Here is a 20,095-nt window from a genome sequence, read left to right as displayed (position 1 = left end):
TATTGAAGCGTTAACAAGCTATTTCCCCACATTTTAGTTCGGAAGACAACATAAGACTACCAGAGTTTTATTATCAAAAACATGAAAAATCAGCTATCCTATCATAGAGGTCCAAACCACAAGATCTTCCAATGCTGATTGAATTTGCTATAATTTCATCAAGAGGAAGTCACAGGAATAAATGCAATAATTCTAATACACTTAGATTTCTTTAAATACTTACAAAGAAATAAGATAAACATTTCAAGATTTCATACAATTGCTAGCGATTTCGAAAAAACTAATAAACACCAGATAATTCACGAAGTGTATATTGCAAGGATTTATAAAATTGCTAATTACTATAAACAATATTTAGATTTCAGTCTAATTTTATACGTAGGTTAAAATCTATTAAATCACGAGGAAGCAATTAAAATAGCATAATCTTATTTATTGTATATGGACAGTATACTGGGAGGATTAAATCTGCAATAAGTTGGGGATGCACATTTTGCAGAATTCTGTACACAGAGCTGCCACCTATAGCAGCAAACAAGGTTGTAATTCGGCAAAGCGTTGAATCGAACTGAGCTTGGATGACAAGTACGGGTACTTCATTCCATACGGCCTTAAATTTTGCCAGGGTTTTCAATCGCACAGGCTGGCCATTGGTGGCTTGCCGGTTTTTCGGCAACCCATGACCAAATGCTCTTTGCGGATGAAAGATCTGGAGAACGTGCCAGCCATAGCACAATCAAACACCCTTTGTCACGAGCTTACTTTAACATGGCAAAAATGCAACCGTGGCTATCCACATTAACATTAACAGGTCGCCAAACTACGGCAGGATACTATTACTTAAGACGTATCTTAAAAAATTAAAATTACAGGAAAAAAACGGTCCTCAGATGTGAAGAGCATTACTGTAAAGTGATATGATCGAAAATTTCTATTGCTTGCAACACAAATCACATTGAAAGAGTTTGATCCTTTTCATAAAGAAGAAAAAAATTAAAATTTTACCGAATTTTTCGTTCCCAAAAAAATTCGATACGAATGCATTTTCTTAAAATTTATAATAACGATGTCATTTATCGGATCTTAGTGCAAGTTTAAAAGACATTTCAAAATTTCAAAATTTTTGATTGTACAATTGAGAAGCTTCTATCAAACCTCCAGCTGGAAGTGACTGATCTGCGAAATATGATATGCTAACAATAATGTTTAAAGAAACGGATATAACGTAGTTCTGCAAACAACTTTGGGGAGATTCAATTAAAATAATATAATAATATGCTTGGATGACAAGCGGCAAGAGAGATCATTATTATCAGATGACCATTTAAAACATATATAAAGTACTGAGTTAGAACGCCAGTACGATAAAATATTATCTCAGAAAAACAATTACATCTATCGCATTAGCAGAAAATTTAGCTTGTTCTATGACATGTTTATAAATAAATGGAAGAATTTTTTTTAGTATAAGAGAAAAATATATAAATATTGCGTAAAAATACCACTTGCTAAAAAACACTTTTGAACCTCAGTTTTATTTTTCTTTGTTGGCGAGCCGAGCCTAATTTTTTTAAGATGTAGTCTTTTCGAAAAAATAAATAAAATAAAAACTTTTGCCTACCCCTGGGCTATGCGAACAACAGGTGAATGAGATCTGTACCCAATGGCTTCCCCATACCAGCACGCCAGGTATTGGGACATATGGGAGGAGGACGGCGAATGCAGGTTTTACTCATACTTGCTTTAAACGAGAGTGCTGAAATATTAACGATTAAAATATTCCAGCATGTAATACCTTTCATAAAAATTTGAACATTTGCTGCCTATCGCCTTTTTGGAGTAGCAACTTTGTGTTTAGTAGTGTACCTGAAGAGAAAAATCTACCTATGCATTTAGAATAATGTAAAGGTAATCATGTAAAAACATTGTTAAGTATATAGCTTGATAACGAAATATATTGCCAAGGGTCCAAATGAGGTCTTCTAACGTTAAACTCTCCATTTTTCTAAACAAATGAATATGAAACTAATACATATTAAGCGACTCACCTAGAAATATATACTAATTTTAGAAAAAGAGCTTACACAAAAACAGTTTTAAATTATAAAATATAATAGTTTGGCGATACAGTGGTATTTGACTAATTTCAAAAATTACAAAACTCAGGTTTTTGAAAATCAGGAATATCGCCAAGCTAACCGATTAACGCAGCGAAAATGCAAACCAATGAATGAAGAAAAAAAGTGAAAGCAAACATATTTTGATTGTTAATACACATAAATTTAAAATGAATGGTTAAATGGAACCCATGGAAACTTAGTACTTGAAGAACTGGATCAGAATGTAAGAACTTATGGAAATTAGTTTGGAAAAATGCATCATATTTTAGTCATTTTACGTAATACAAGCATTACTATTTTACGTATTGATGGATGCTCTAACTATGTATTGAATGTATAGCTTAGATGATGTTCCTAAAAAATGACCAAATCAGTAATCTATTACCAGTCATTGCAACTAGGAAATTGAAATAAATTATAAAATGTTTCAAAAACATCGAGCCACAGGTAGCTGAGCCTGAAATCCACTGAGTTGGCTTCCGTCCCAGAGTATTACATAATCCATACAGAATTGCTTACCAACTCAGCAGTTTAAGGTCCTTGAAGATATTAAAGCACTGTGTTTCTTAGGAAGCCGAATCTCTTACCCATCGTACATAATACATGCAAACTTACCAATACATAATACAAATATAAAATATAGGTTCAAATATGTGGAGCAATTACATAATACAAATACACAGCACATTCTTAAATAAATGCTAATACATTCTGAAATAAGTACTAAAACATAAATGAGTCAAAAACATTATACAAAAAATTATTACATCTTATGAAACTACTTTTATGCTTCCAATACCTGCACTTTATACCTATACACTATACATTTACCAATATTTGATTGACCAATATCCTGTACCATATTGTTACAAAAATGCATTATACAGCACGTAGAAATACAATGTATTATAAATCTACTTATTCACAAGAGGTAGCTGAGCCGTGAAACCTCTGATTAGAATTAATTCGGCGTGAGTAAAAATTTGACCATTTGCTGCCTACTGCCATTTTGGAGTAGTAACTTTAATGTTTAGTAGTGTACCTGAAGAGAAAAATCAACCTATGCATTTAGAATAATTTAAAGGTAATCATGTAAAAACATTGTTAAAAACATTATACAAAAAATTATTACATCTTATGAAACTACTTTTATGCTTCCAATAGCTGCACTATGCAGGTAGATTTTTTGTATTTCTATACAATACAATGTATTATAAATCTACTTATTCACAAGAGGCAGCTGAGCCGTGAAACCTCTGATTAGAATTAATTCGGCGTGGGTTCATATCACGTTGAACATAGTGGATGCGCGGCAGACTTCTGTGTTTACTCGTGAATACGAACCATTTCTCACAAAATAACCATCCCTTCTTTTATAATAAAAAAGGTTTATTTTTATTACTTTGAACACATTGCAAGTTACATTTCGATTCCTTTATCATGCCGGGTTACATTAAGCCGAATTTTAGCTCTTTATTTTAATATTTACGCGATAGAAGTTTAAGGCTCTAGGGAGACTTTTTTAACAAATATATTATTTTACGAAACAACTGTCATATGTGTCATTAATTTTTCAGAGGCGGTCTTTTCAACTGATGTGATGAGAATTTGTATCTTCTATTACTTAGTCAACTCCGGTATTCATCATCTCCAAAATATTAGCAATCCATTTTTTTAAGTTTACCTTCTTCATGGATAAAACCTGTTAATTTCGAATGCCTATTGTATAATCTTTAAACAGTACCCAGAGAGCCCACCAGCGGCCGAGCGGTAAGTCGCTGAACACTGGTAGTTCAGTCCGAGGTTCGAATCCCGCTAACGGGCTGACTGCATGTGCGTTTTTCGTGGTTTTCCCCATGCGTAACGTGTATACGAGCCAGTTTCCCTTAGAAAAGTCCTCCACAAAGGCATCACTCCTCTTAGACAGATCGCCCTCGAGGCTTTGCCGTAATAAAATAACCTAACCTTTAACTTTTAGACTTCGGTAGTCAATTGACTTAAATTAAAATAAAAAGTTCTTTGCAGCCTGTAAATAGAAAAATCACTTAAAAAAATAAAGAGGGCAGCAATTTACGTTTAAAAGAATATATATACATATAATATAGCAATAGTAAAGAGTTTTAAAAAAAATTACTACAATGTAGAGAGTGCAAGACGTACATTGTGCAAATAGTGTCATGACTTAATAAAGTTAGTTTTGGTTTGGTTTATTTGATTACGACAAAACGCACGAGAGCTTACCAGAAGAGATACCTTTGTGGGATACTTTCTAAGGGATGCTAACTTATAACCACGTTACAGAAATCAAAAACTTCGAAAACGCTAGTCCGTTCACCTGGAATCGAGCTTGTCGAATCACCTGTTTTCAGCGAATTACCGCTCGCCCGTTTGGTAAACTTTAATAAAGTCAGAGAAAAAAAAGAATTTTTAATTTCTCTCGGGAACAATGCATCTACTAGAATTGTATACGATCTTTATTTTACTTACACTGAAGTTAATTCAGAATAAAAATTCACCTGTAAAACAATGTATTTGTTACAAAACACAAAATCATAAAACTAAAACACAATTTGTGAATACGTATGCGTCAGGATTCTATCAGATTGAATTCCAAAACATCAAAATGTATGAAGTGGATAAGTTTATATATCAAAATAGTTCTCACAGTTCATTTCTGTAATTTATGGAGAGATAACATTATACAGAAGGGAAAAAAACCGTTGAATACAAAAAATACAATTATCGAATTTAAAAAATGTTTTCTCAGAGAAATTTTGTTTTTGGTGACTAAAAATATTATTTCCTTCCTGTTTCTTTACTTTTTGTTACGTATTTGGGTTACTTTATTGCTTTGAATTTGTTTATTTTATTACATATTAATATATACTTATGTTTATTTTATAGCTTTCATTTTGGGTGTTGAATTAACAATATTTTTGCCACAAACTTAGCGTTCAAATAAGCAGATATCGCAGTTTGTTGCCAAACTGGTAAATCGCTTAAGATGAATCGTTGAAAATATTAGAAAGCACCAATACAAAAAAAAAATTAAATCAATATAGTGAGTACACTGAAAATATGATAATCTACTCTATAGGTGATTCAGGGTTGTTTCGATTCTGAGCGTTAATGGCTGGAAGACCATCTTTGCAAGATAATCTGTATTTTCTCCAGACTTAAAAAAATAGCTTTTCTGTCTTTTCTGGCCTTAATGCAGAAGAAGGTTGAAGTGTGTATTCCATTTTCACCAGAGTAGAAATTATTCCCTGCAGATCCCATGATTTAAATATGCTGAAACAATACAAGGAACATACAGAACTATTTATTGACAAAGAAAGAAAAAGGATCAGGAAATAAGCGATGAAAAAACTGTTGGATCAGACGTTTCACTTTAAGCAAATGACAATAATGAATGGAACAGAATAAATCCAAATAATACAAATATATGCAATCTACATATTCATAGAAAACGCTTCAATAATTTATAAAAATAATTCTTCATTTTAAACCCCACAATGAAGATTTTAATTACCTTCTTGAGCATTTGTGAAAAAAAGCGAAACAAAAGCCATGCGTATAAATTGTGCTTTTAAACTGGAAATTGTAGCTTATATCATTGTGAAATATTTTTAAATAATTTTTTGCGACACTTTCCAAATTAGAAAAAGTTTGTTGCAGCAACGATTATCAAGACTAGTACTAGCATCCAATTCAATCAGTTACAAAAGCATAATTTCATATAGTTTCAGCTTTACGCTATGTGCACAATATATCATGTGCACAATTATGTGAGTAAGTAGAATTTTTGAAACTTGAAGCTTTTACGTGCTCAGCAGCATCTGATATCGTCAATAAACTTTATTAGATTCACGTTTCTTAGGCTTATGTGCTTTTTACCTGAATGAACTGTAAGGATCGACAGAGATGTAATAAATGTTACGTTTTCAATTCTACAATGCGCAACAGAATGTATTTGTATAAGAAATATTTATAAGAATTATTTGCTAGTAATAATTAACCCAACCCTCAAATAGATCGAATTAAGAAGAATTTAATATTGTTATGAAATAGTAAAAAGAATGAGAAAATGGCAAGAGTTACTTAGATTCAGGAGTATCTAAGTAAACTACTTGTCACTTAGATACTCTTGGAAAAAAAGGGGAAGCAGAAAGCAATATTTCGAAAGAAAACAAATTTGGCAAATAGCCGATTGGATTGCACGATTTGGTTCTTTCAAGCAAGACCTCGCAGGTACATCCGCTGAACTTGTCTACGGCACACCCCTTCGATTACCATCTGAGTTCTCTCAGCCATCCTCTGCTCCAGTCGATCCAGCATCCTTTGTCCAGACTTTCCGAGAGGCGATGAAGAAGCTGTCTCCGACTCCTACTTCGTGCCACAACAAATCTGCCCCTTTCGTGCACCACGCACTGAGCACTTGCACTCATGTGTTTGTGCGAAACGACGCGGTCAAACCACCACTCATTCCTCCATACGATGGACCCTTCAAGGTCTGTGCACGTAACAATAAGCATTTCACCGTTCTCGTGCGCGACAAGGAAACCGTCCTGAGCATAGATCGTCTGAAGCCTGCTGTCTTCGAAGCTTTAAACTCTCAGGTTCCTGTGACCAGCGATCCTCCTGACTCCCCGGATCCAACTGCTACTCCGGATACTCCTCCTTCGACCGACCTTACGCTTCCTCCCAGTGCTCCACCAGTCGTCACACGATCGGGAAGACGTGTGCGCTTCAACACCAGATATTTGTGAACTGATTTTTTTCATCGCACCTTTGGTACTCGGGGGGGGGAATACTGTGGAGAACTCTTTGTTATTATTTGTCCGCTGCCCCGAGAGAGGGCGCTACCAGCTTTCTCCCTCTTCCTCTCTGGAGGAAAATTCAAACTGGTTACTCGGTTCCTGGCTGTCGTCGGTGAAGCACGCACTCACCTCTCTTTACCTCCGTGATGCTACCGTAGCTGTAATGTGACTTTCTTGATTTTTACTCATGCGGACTTGCGAACTGAAAAATGCTCCTCTTGTAACTACATGCAATGTGATTGTGTATAAGTGAATATATGTTAAAATATATATATCATCCTAGAATTAAATATAAATGTTAATATTACCGAGTCAGATTTTGTTACATTCAACGTGCAATCAGAAATGGCATCCATCAACAACAGCCATAAGAGCTTTAGAAAACCTATTAATTGAGGATATATTTGCTAAGTTTACGAATTCTTTGTAACTTGGAGGTCTATCGTTATTTTAAGTTCTTTGACCGCATAAATCATTCCAACTTAAACTCAAGGACACTGAAGAACCGATGGACGCAAATCGAAAGAATGTTGCACTTGTAATAAAAGTAATAATTTGGCTTCTGGTAAGTATTTAATATTTCAATTTGAAATCTTAAAATGCATTATTTGTATTGTTTATATATTATACATAGCTAAACGTTTACAATAGTTAATGTAGTTGTAATATTTTAGCTTCTTCTAATACATTCTAACACTCATGTAACTACTACGTAATATATTCATATATATAAATTATAAACAAACCTATTTTCTTTAAATTTCTTAAGTTCCCAGACACATACTCCAGCTACCGATATAGAGGAGTATCGTGATGTTTGGTTTAGGTATGGTGCTAATAATCTGCGGTTAAAGTAACTTACATTAGGTTAAAGTAGCTTACATTACATTACTCATCGTCAGGGCTCAGCCACAGTGAGAAGAGATGAGGCGCACAAAACGAAATTGTTAGACACAGACAATTTATTATAACATTTTCGCGATAATAGGAAATCCTTTCTTAATAACCGATCAAGAAAGGAACATATATGATTGGCGATATGAGGTGGCTTGCCTCCAAAGATGAAGGTTTCCAGTCATAGGAGATTACCAAGGTATAGATGATAAAACTTAGATGCTCTCCTAGGGTCTTCTACAGATCACGCAAAAGTAATCGACATAGCCCCCAGGAGCACGCATTAAATGAGCTTGGGAATAAAAACAACAGCCATTAATCATAACAGCAAATGCGCTTCCATAATGGCATTCACTCATTCAACTGCAAAAGAAAGCGAAAAAAAGGCAAAAATCCACCGCAGCAACTCAAAATTTCGCCACCACAATCACAGCAGTTTCCTGTAATCGCCTCTAATGTACCCCCCTTTATCTCGATATTTAATGCTTTATTGCTAAATTTTGATGCTTTTATAATCAAAACACATGTCTGTCAAGTTATTTAATCTAAAGCCCCATAGGCACATCACATGAAAAACAACCCAAGTAGCACAGCAACGTCGTTCGTTGCGGATGTCGTTGAAAAAACGCTGCAATATGTCGTCTTTGAGACGCCCAGATGTCCGCAAACATCCACTGTTTTGCAACCGTTTCGCAGGTGATATTTTGGTTGTGAAAGCATCGTATCACGACATCTTAAAGACGTTAAGTATTGAAGTATTGAACAATATAGAACAATATAACGTAAGATGTTACAAATGTTACTATCAACTATCATCACTGTATAATTGAACATATGCAAGTTAATACTTATATTGCAGTAAATGTGTGAAAATTCACCACATCAATAATATTCTCAGAGTATTTAGTGCTATATGTCATCAATACATGGTAAACCACATTCAAGAAAACAGTCAATGGTTGCGTTGTGAAAAAAAAAAAAAAAAAAAAAAAAATCTGATGTGTACACCACATGACTTTCTTGTACGGAATATTAAATTATACGCATTTTTTCTTGCATTTCATTTAAACTTATGGGATTGAATTAAATCTACTTCGCCGACAGCGCATAAACCACAATAGAATAAATGCATTCTTTAAAATTCACTCTAGTATTTGTTTACCTTCGCGTCACTCTGGCGCTAGATTCACTTAACAGTATTATATTTCGTTCATAATATAACTCATAATGCACAAAATTTATATCATTGAAAGAATAGAATTATCTAATCGTTGCCACATGTTCTATTCAAATACTATAATAAAGCTAGAATAATGTATAAAATAAATTAAGCAAGCAAAACAAAAAAGAAATAGTTTTCCACAGACGATTGAGTATTTCTCATTCAATTAATTCAGTTCTCACTTCGCAAGAAGGCAAAAAGACATAAATACTCAAAATATCTACTATATTAAAAATTACGAAGTAAATCTTAAACACTTATTTCCTCGAAAAAATCCCAGAAAGGATTAAGCATGATTTAATTTGCAATAATAAATTAAGGCATTATCTTTGTTGTTGCGAAGATAAGTTTCTCTAGATTGGCAACAAATCCACTAGTCTGCTTCTTCAAATGTAAACAATCAACGGCCGCCATCAAAAAAAGGCTTAACGGCACTTAAACAGCTTTAAAATTGTTGATAATTCTAAAAATATTGCATACAGATTTACTAAAGGCATAAAAACCTTGACCGGAAGATTAAAACAACATAATTTAATCATTCTTAAAGCATAAAATGTACAATTTACAAACATATATGAGTAAATAAACTGAGATCACTGAGTCGGGTAACAGAGTGGATATATATATATATATATACGATTGTGCGGCCGATTGCAACCAAAATACGAGGTGCACATTTACATGTTATAGCAGTCCTATATACAAAATTTCAACGTTCTGAGGCTACTCATTTTTGAGTTATGCAAGATACGTACGTACATACGTACAGAAGCCACGACAAATTCTCTTCAGAATTAATTTTAAAGCAGTTTTATAATTTTTTTGGAGGAAACAAGTCTTTTATTCTGTCCTTACGTACAGATATCATGCAAAAACATCGTCAAATTGGATATTTTCGTTGAAATATGCTGCCTGAAACTTTTCGCTATTACAATACTTCCTTTTTAATTCGTACAAGGAAGTAAAAACAGTGTAAACCGAGTAAAATAGGATATTGGTCCAGTGTAAAAGAATTAATTAAAAATTAATTACAAAGCATGGTAAACGGTGATAAAGAGATTTGGTTACATTGCTGATAGTGTCAAGATAATCACAATTTTCACTACAATTATTAAGAGGTGGCTGAATAACAACTTTAGCTGAAGAACACAATAAAATAAAACATACCTTTAAAAACATGATCAGTGGGGGTTTCCCAACTTTTATTGGAGTAAAATGGAACTATTCACACAAAATCTTGAAAATACATTTGTATTTACTTTTTAGACGTCTTTACGACGGCTTGCAGCATATCTGATGAATAGAAAAGGAAGAGGTAACCGAAGTAAATAAAATCAACAAAAGATAACATCAACGACGAGGTCTGGCTCCAATTTTCCGTCCAAGGCTTCCATTCCAACAAGGTGGTTCTGTACGTCTAACCCTCCGGAGGCTATCTCCCGCGTGGAACAAGGATCCGGACTTCTATTATTCCTCGACTCCAACTATGTGTCCTTCCTTCCGTTTACCCTGAAGCTCTCCGGGTTCCGCTATGCAGAATGTAAAAGTAGGTATCATTTTGTCGCTGCAGCTCCGTCAAAAAAGGTCTTGCGCAGCCACTTTAATAGCTTGCACGCTTTTGAAAAATTTGGCGAAGAAGGTGATCAGCAGGAAGCCAAGCACAGCAACCCAAACAGAGAAATCTTCACGGGAAGGAGTTTCCCGACTACCAAAAGAGCGAGCAAGCGCAGTTCAACCATTCGGACTCCAAGACCACTCCGCTGGGTCAACAACTCTCTGCAGATGAAGAAAAGGGGGTTTACCCTCTCCTAAATAATTCGCTGTAGAACCTTTCCCTGCTAGAGATATCACAGCAACCGAGGTCCTGGTTAAGCAAAACTGCACGTAGCCCCGTTATCTGAACATGTGGTGGATACATTACATGTGTTCCATCGCTTGAGCGAAAGAATTCCGGGGTGCAGTAATTCTCTGATAAGGTATTCTGAGAATGAATTTCAAGCCGATGGTTGGGATGAGAAAATTCTTCAGAACCAGTGAATAGTTACGAATTTAGGACATTGAAAATTAAACAATTACAAATTATTCATTAACAAATGTCAGCACCGTATAAATTGTTTCTTCAGCAGCAATTTAAGTATACACACTCATTATCCAGATCGAGTTTCAATTACTATTGATTTACCTTACCACCAGTCAGAAAATATGTATTCGATAACTTTAATAGAAAGAGGGGTAAAAATTAAGTTACCTTAAGTTAAATTAAAAAACAAATTAACACACCAAAAGTGAAGCAAACAATAAAATAATTAAAGTTAAACAACCTTAAGAGTCAAAAACAAAAAGTACAAAAACCAAGTAAACTTGAGTCCCTAAACTCAAAAATAAATTAAACAACTTAAACTTTTAAAGCAACCAGACCTAAATTTAAAGTTTACAAAAGTTACAGTTTAAACTTACAACCAACTTTAAACCACCAAAGCAAAAAAAAAAAAAAATAATAATAATAATAATAATAATAATAACTTCAATTACTGATCAAAACTGAATTACAAGGAAAACTTAACCTTGAAAATAATAACAATTAACACATAACAGACGCCTAAATGTTCGCAAAATTCCACCTTTTTGCAACAGTTGTGAAAATGTTGTTATTTAGTCTATGTGTTACATATTGCTTTATGCAGAAAAATAAGCTTAATAATTAATATATTTTTCTTCTTTTTTAAAATTTTGCATTCCTTGTATTTTTCTAAAGTTTAAATATTTTATCATTTCCCGAAAAAAAGAAGATAATACAATTTTTCCTCTTTAGACTGAATATGCATAATTAATAGCAGCCTTTATTATTTTCAGTACTTTACATTTTTTTTACTCTCTCTTTAGACTAAATATGCATAATTAATAATAGCTTTAATTATTTTCAGTACTTTAAACTATATTTGTAAATAACTTACATTCTAAGTTACGAGTATTTAAGATTTCATCATTTTTTTCCCTTAAGTGAGAGTAATTATGAAAGTGGTTATTATAAATATATAACATTAATAGTAGGTTTTAAGTAAATAAAACTCAATTAGACATAAATAAAAGTAAAGATATATATGTGGGTTAAAAAAAGAGTGTTTCTGATAACAGATTCTAGAATTAGATCTGATATCAACAGTTTGATTTCTCATAAAAATTTCATCCAATTAAATTATCTTTGCATAATGCTTGTATTTAATACTAAATTTTACTTTCTTTTGGTATTTATACTCTTTTATTTTTTGTTATTAAAGCAAAAGTAGCTGATCTTAATATATTTTCCTTTCAAATGCGAATATTTTACCTTAAAATCAAATAATAATTGAGATCTTTATTATCATTAAATGCAAATAATCAGTTTATTGTCATATAATTTGAAATGTCATAAAAGTCTAAGTAATTTCAGAAATTTCTTTTGTATTTACTTTATTCTGATAACAGAAATAAGCTAAAGTTTACAAATATAAAAGCATTTAAATTAAATTTTTAAATACAACCTATATATATTATTTAGAAACAATTAGAACAATCTAAAACAGCATTATCACATTTAGTTCTGTTAAATCTCAGAGACATTGAGAATTGCCCCTGTCATGATAAATTAGGAAGCGGTTCTTAAGGGGCATCAGAAACCCCTATACCGACAATGTTAAATTGTCCGTTTTCGATGTACATTTTCTCAAAATTTGCTGTAGATACAAGCTTGAATTTTTTTCTGTAATTAAAGTATACCTATCTGGTTATACTTAAATGAGCTTTTGAAGCATTTTGTATTTTAGTGTAAATTACGGAATATTTTGATAGGCATAGTAAAATTTAGCAATTTTCTCAAACAAAAAAAAATTTAATTTTTTTTCCTAAGTGTATTACAAAAAGCTCATTTCAGTAAATATTAGGGAACCTAATAAATAAGCCATAAAAAGTTTAGATACCTGTGAGCAGTAGTTCCTGAGAAAAGGTGTAGAGACATTAGGTATTTTTTTGGAGCCAGAGAGAGGAAAAATTAGCAACCGCCTTCGCCGGGAATCCAAACACGGACCTCTGGAATACCGGCCCAGCGTGTAGAACCACTACAGCACGAAGGACCATAGGAAAGTGGGAGAAATACCTTATATACTCCCCTTTTTTAAAGGGCGACTAGGGTTTAGGGGACCTACTCGCCAAATCCTGGGTGCTGAGAATCATCATCCACAAACCTTTTAGTTCGGGCGCCACTTGTAGAGTCATTAGGATTTTTTGGAAGCCAGAGAGATGAAAAATTTGCAACCGCCTTCACCGGGAATCGAACCACGGACCTCTGAAATACCGGCCCAGCGTGCTACCGTTACACCACGAAGGCACGCTAGGGAAGTGAGAGAAATACCTTATAAAGGTACATCGAGTATAAAAAAATCACGTTTGGAGATAAACGCGTTTTTATGTAAAAATCCTCATTGATCAAAGCAGTAGATGACAAATTAAAACTAGATTTTTTTACAGTTCTAAATTTTCATAGAGATTAAAGAATGGTATTTTTAGAAAGATAAAAGTGCAGAGAATTTGAAAATGCAAAAATCCGAAATCCCAATTTTTTGAAGATTTTGGTGTTCTAACACCCCTTAAGGTAACATAATTAGTATTTTACCTAAACTCAAGTATAAATAAGTTTATTCGCGTTTCATATTAAAAAATATAACCATTAACTTCTATATCTCCAAGATATGCAAATGAAAGACAGTATAAAGTAGTTAATAAATATGATCAAAAATATAACTAAATCTAATAACTTCCCATATTCATATCTAAAATAAAATAATAACCTAATAAACAACATACATGACAGTACTATTATTTAAGAGAAAACATGAACTAGTGGTGTTTGAAAATATAAATAGCAGAAGGAAGGTAACAGAACTAAAATTTCCAATAAAAAAAAATTGTGTTTTTTAAATAGTAAGCAGTTAAAAGTGCAATAATTATGGATTGCAATTTTTACTAGTTAATGCTGATGATTCTTAACACCATTTCATTCGATGATATGTTAATGTATTTACTTATTTTTAGTTTCTACATTTTAGAATAGTGGTAGATTACAATGATTATTTCATACACATTTTATAATCAATAACTTTCCTTTTTGTTACTGTGCAGAAATAATTGAAATAATATAGTATACGATAGTAATCTAAGTACGTTAAAGTAAGCTCTTCGTTAAATAGCCCACGATGAAACTTTTTGTTTCTATTATTTATTATGAATTTCTTTGTTATCACAAGCACATAAAATGTAAGCGAAGAAAATAGAATATACTTAAATTTAATAAAAAATAAAACCTGATTTCCAACATTCATTTATTCAGATAATCTAATAAACATACATAACCTGATTTTCTATTTATTATGAATTTCTTTGTTATCACAAGCACATAAAATGTAAGCGAAGAATATAGAATATACTTAAATTTAATAAAAAATAAAACCCGATTTCCAACATTCTTTTATTGAGATAATTTAATAAACATACATAACTGCAATGTTTAAAAAAACGCGAATTACACAGTGTTTGAAAGAATAGATACTAAACGAAAGTAATCAAACTGCAATTTGCAATCAATAAAAAATATTTAGTGTTTTTTAACATTACAAAATTAAATATCACATAATCATAGATTACAATATTTCATAGAAATGCTAATGTTTCCTTAACTCTAGTTTTTCAATCATACATTTCATACACTGTTTCATATCATTAGCCTTTTCTGCATACTGTACAAAAGACATTATATAATAGAATGTGCATTATTATTAATTTTAATAATAAATTATTGCTTATATACATATATCTAATTCATCTTCAGTCATATTAAGTACTGGTACCAAAGTGGCTTACCTTTGTATGTTACTTTTGGTTTTATATGAATTAATTCTGAAAGCCAACTTTTTAATATGAACACAATAATCGATTAATATGAATGATACGCGATATAGCACTTATAACGTTATAACCGAAGCACAAAGCTAGTGTTTATCCAAATATTGCACTGTTGGAAACACAGCGATAGGAGAAACTATTTCCACTGAGATACTATTTCACGAACACTATATTCCACAGACCACTATAGACCATGGAGAAACTATTTCGCGAGCGATAGATTCACGATAGCAGATATTCACATACAAAATAAGCACAAATTCAGCATTTTGACGATAATTTCACTCGCTGAAGGCATTTGAAGTAAATAGATATAGAACAATGAGAAGATTCACAATGCGTTGTTTAATTGACAGTGCATTACATTTACTTTTAATATAAGCAATATTATTTATATCAACCGTTGCTTGATTTAATTTCAAACATGAAGTAAGCCTTTTCAAACGGCTTACAGATGGTTATCTTTATCCAATGACTTGAAAGAACTGCTAGAATCTGAATTAGTTGCGCAGTTGTTCGAAATTGGCAGCTATCCAAAACGCGCAAATCTCGAGATTTTCGTTATATAAGCATTCAGTAAATAATGTAGAGGTCTGCTCATCACAGCTGTCATACAGAAGTTTCGAGCTCGTAAAGCTAGACTCTTCCACTTAATTACTCGAAACAGCGTTTTGTCTATAGATAACAAGTTGCTCATTTATAAATCCATATTGTGACCATTACTTTGTTACGCTTGCCCTGTATGGGCATACTCTAATTGTAACGGTGGAAAAAGATTGCAAACTGTTCAAAGTAGCACACTGAGACAAATTACAAATGCACAATGGTACATTAGAAATCAATGCATTCATGAAGAGCTAATGATCTGCCAACTTAGATCCCATTACTATAAAATTGCCAAGAAATTTCATGCCAAACAGAAAACCGCTATTAAAATTGCCAACTACAACCCCAATGATCTTTCTAACATTAACCTCCTTTGGTCATCCTCAACCCCTGGATCATGTAACTCTGTCACTAATATCTGCTTTTGTTTATGCTTTGCCACTGATTATTTTTTGTGCTTATGTTATAATTTATTTTATAGTGCAACCCATGCTTCTGTAGTTCTGCTGAAACTTTTTATTGTTTTTGTAACTATGTATAACAATTGTGTGGAGATGCCATTACTCACACTTAACCTTACATTATAAAAGTTATGGAAATATTTAATAATACAAATATATACATATATATATATAAACAGAATAATAATAATTAAAAAAAAACTTCTCTATACCTTTTACCGATTATTTACTATTAATGTTCGAAAAGATAATTAATGTTCTACAGGTGACAGGTGACGGAGAACGGGGACGCCTGACGTATAACATAGGTAAACAGGCATATGTCCCACGTCCTCCACTATCTCGAAGAAGCAACTCGCTGGAGCCCCGTGAGGCTGCACCAGGAGTTTACATGGCCATACAGGGGCTAGATGTCGGGTAGTTTTTACATAGGACGTTGTTAATAACACAAAGTAACTTAGAAAGAATATAAAGGATAGCATTAAAACACTAAAACACTCATATAAGCTGAAACACATAGATATACAAAATTAAACGTAAAAGCATAAAAACACACTCGTAATTACGTAACATAAAGACATAGAAACACACACGAAAATACATATCATGACACATAGAATACATATGGAAACACGTAGAGCACATAAATGCAAATATTACACTCAGAGGAAACATATAAGACATTAATGTTCTACAGGGGGTAAGGTTTTTACCCTGGTACCCAGGTGTCCAGAAGCACCGTCCCACTGTGGAAGCACAGTACATGTCTGCTTCTCCTTCCGCCATATATATTGGACAGCCGTGAATTCGTCCTTACTTCACAAATAAGAAATAAAGTCGTATTTCAGTAGTGAAATAGTTGCTAACACGTGATTTGCATTGATTTGGGAAATATGATATTTTTAGTATATAAAATGCTTACTTAATAACTTACTTTATAGATTAGTTTCATTTTTAAATATTTTGCTATAATATTTATAAAAATGATTTTAAGTATTAATTATTTAAAAAAATTTTAAACAATTATTTAGCACGTATTTTTAGTACTAATTAAATTTAATAAATCAAAAGTATTTATATTAAATTTGCATTTCATTAGATGAATCTACCTTAGATTAATATATTTAGATGAAATAAAGTAATGAAACATTGCAAAGTAAATCTTATGTAGACTTCAGATGCTTGAAAGGGCAGATTTAGTCTCTTTTCATTCTAAAAATAATGCTGATTAAAAAAAAAAAAAAAAATGTTAAAACGACCACGTCTAAAAGCGGTCATATCATGACGTTTCAGCGACGTCGAACTCTAAGGGTGCGACGATTAGTTAAATCGCATCTTTTCACTGACACTCCTAGACTTTTAAGTTCACTCTCACTTACTGTTCGATGCCCTAGACCTTCCTATTCTACGTTTCAATGTCTTCGATGTCTAATATGTATGTGTGCGGTTTCTGTGCTTTCGATAAAGGCTATAAGATCATCCTAGTGTTAAAAAATGCCATATTATCGGACTCCATTTTAAACAAAAAGAAGCGGAATCTTATCAAGCGGTGAGGCCTGATGCCTCACTTCCAATATGAAAGTACCTACATTATGACAGAACTCCTGCATATACGATTCACTCACGTTATAAAGCCAAAACAACTTAGTGTCATTAAGATTGTGTAATAACATCGATATTCTTCTTATGTTGGGCATTATTTTAAGTAAGAGATGACTCACTTTTAACACCTATCTCTTGTGTTAACAACCGAATTTTATGCAGATTTAGATACTGAATTTATGTCTGAAGAAGAAACACAACAAATATTCTTTCCATTCCATTGATTATAAACATGGAACATCTATTTCGATAGTTGGTCTAGAGTTAGTATTGCCACTGAGTATGTTTTAAAGCAGTCTTCTTCTTGGTTTTAATAAAGCTGGTATTATAAACTGAAAGAGTATTTAACTTGAACAAAGCCTTACTTAACGTGACAAAATTAGCAGTAGAAAATGCATCTTATCAATAAGTCAAAAGGAGCAGATGAATAAATTTTTGGTTGAAGATAATAACGGCGAATACACACGAAGCACGGAACTATATTTTTCAAGCTATTTTCCAAGCTAAAATTCTGTTAGATATTCTGTAAGCAGTGGAACTCAGTACATATTTAAATATTGAATTTTAAAAGTTCATCTCCTGAAGTTGGTTCCTTATACTTAAAGAAAAATGCAGAAAAAAATTAAATTCCTGCCATACTTTTTATTGATCGACTCAATCAATTACTAAAAATAACTCTTACTCCTAATTCATAAATATTTAACCCATTAAATACATTTTATTGCTTTAAGACCTTAAGTTCTCCTTCAAGAAGGAAAATTAAATCTATCTACCTTACTTTGAAGCATCTTCTACCCTGATTTATTAAGGGGAAGAAAAAAGAAAGCGGAGCATTTGCATTCAGTTTGATTCGAGGAATGATCCAGTTAAAGAACGCAACTCCCCCTTCTGCTCTTGATACTTATAGTACAAGGACAATTCTCTAGGCACTAATTACAATGAAATACACCTCTGTTATGATTTAATATCTACCATAAGTCATATCTATGATTCCACATTTATCAAGAGGAACAGAAGCGAATTGTTTAATGGGAGAAAAAAAAAGTAGGAGAATGTTAAGAAACTAAATAACCTTATGGAAGCGCTTTTTATTATTTTATTTTCAATCTCTAGCTTGACAGCATCAACGAGATTTATCCTTCTATTAGGGAAAAATGGGAGCTATTTTCCGTCGGGATAAAAACGAATTTAGCAAGGTGCTTAGTCAGAGCTTTGCTTCAGTCGGAATGCTTTGTCTGATTAAAGGGGGGAGCATGTTCATTTTTAATGCATACATATGCATATGGATGTATGCAAAATGCCCGGAAATAAAAATAAATTATCCTTCCTTCATTCCTTCGAGTGAGGGTAATATACTGCATCGTTTAGTACCACATTATTTCTTTCTATTTTGTTCGAAATGCCTTGAGGTCCTGGCTAGAGACAATTGTGCATTGCTTTATAGCTGGCTATTATATTGTTGTTGTTTTTCACTTCAATGACATCGGTGGAACAATAAAGTAAAGATAACAGAATTAGTCCCAGATCAAGATCTTCAAGGGAGTGGTAGGTTATACTGTAATATATTTTATTTCATCTTATAAAAGAAACAATTATTTATCCAGAAATGCTTCACTGTTTTTATGCTTTATATAAAATGTCTTTAAAAACTAAATAACATATTTTACAGAGACAATCTTTATTCCCTTTAAGTGCGAATATTTCTTGTATTGCTTAACAGATGCATAGATTGTTATTTATAATTTACATGTATAATTTATTATTGATGTAAAATCAGTTCAAATATAAAATTTAATAAAAAGAAAGTTGTTTAAACAGGAAGAACATACATATGTATATAGAAAGAAAATGCTATTTGTACTTTCACGAAATTCTGTGCCTAATGTATCTAACACAAAATAAGTTTACTTCATTTTGTATTAAGTCAGTAAGTTTGTATTGAGTACTTTCTTGTAAATTATTTACTTCAAATATTAACATGAATGTTCTTCTATCAGAGACTGGCTTGCCTGATAATCTAGTTAACAGATGCTAATTACGATGCTAATGGAAACAGGTTTGAAACTGGTATAAAGTACGAAAGTTAATGATTGTAATGGATTTTGAGGAATGGTTGCCTTTGGAATCTATCTATTCTAAAATTATCTTGAAAGGCTAATATAAATGCAAGATTAATACAAGATCCCAGCATTTCCTGGACTGCTGTTTATTACACATAGTATAATGCCTAAAATGGAACACATAAATGTTACCATAGTTGAATAATCCTATTCAATCCATTCCAAGCATTGTATAAACATTTTGTGCATGCAGCTGGAAACACCTTCTTCACTGAAAAAAACTTGGAATATAGAATGCAGATTTTGATTATAGAGTGTGTAATACCAAAAGATTATTTTCAAAACTTCAAGAATTATCAAGATACATGTAAAATGA

The sequence above is a fragment of the Stegodyphus dumicola genome, chromosome 4 (assembly GCF_044657685.1).
Source record: "Stegodyphus dumicola isolate Sdum_Otavi_A_Nest chromosome 4, ASM4465768v1".
NCBI classification, from domain to species: Eukaryota; Metazoa; Arthropoda; class Arachnida; order Araneae; family Eresidae; genus Stegodyphus; species Stegodyphus dumicola.
The sequence above is the reverse complement of the archived record's forward strand: the minus strand, read 5'-3'. Positions refer to the sequence as shown.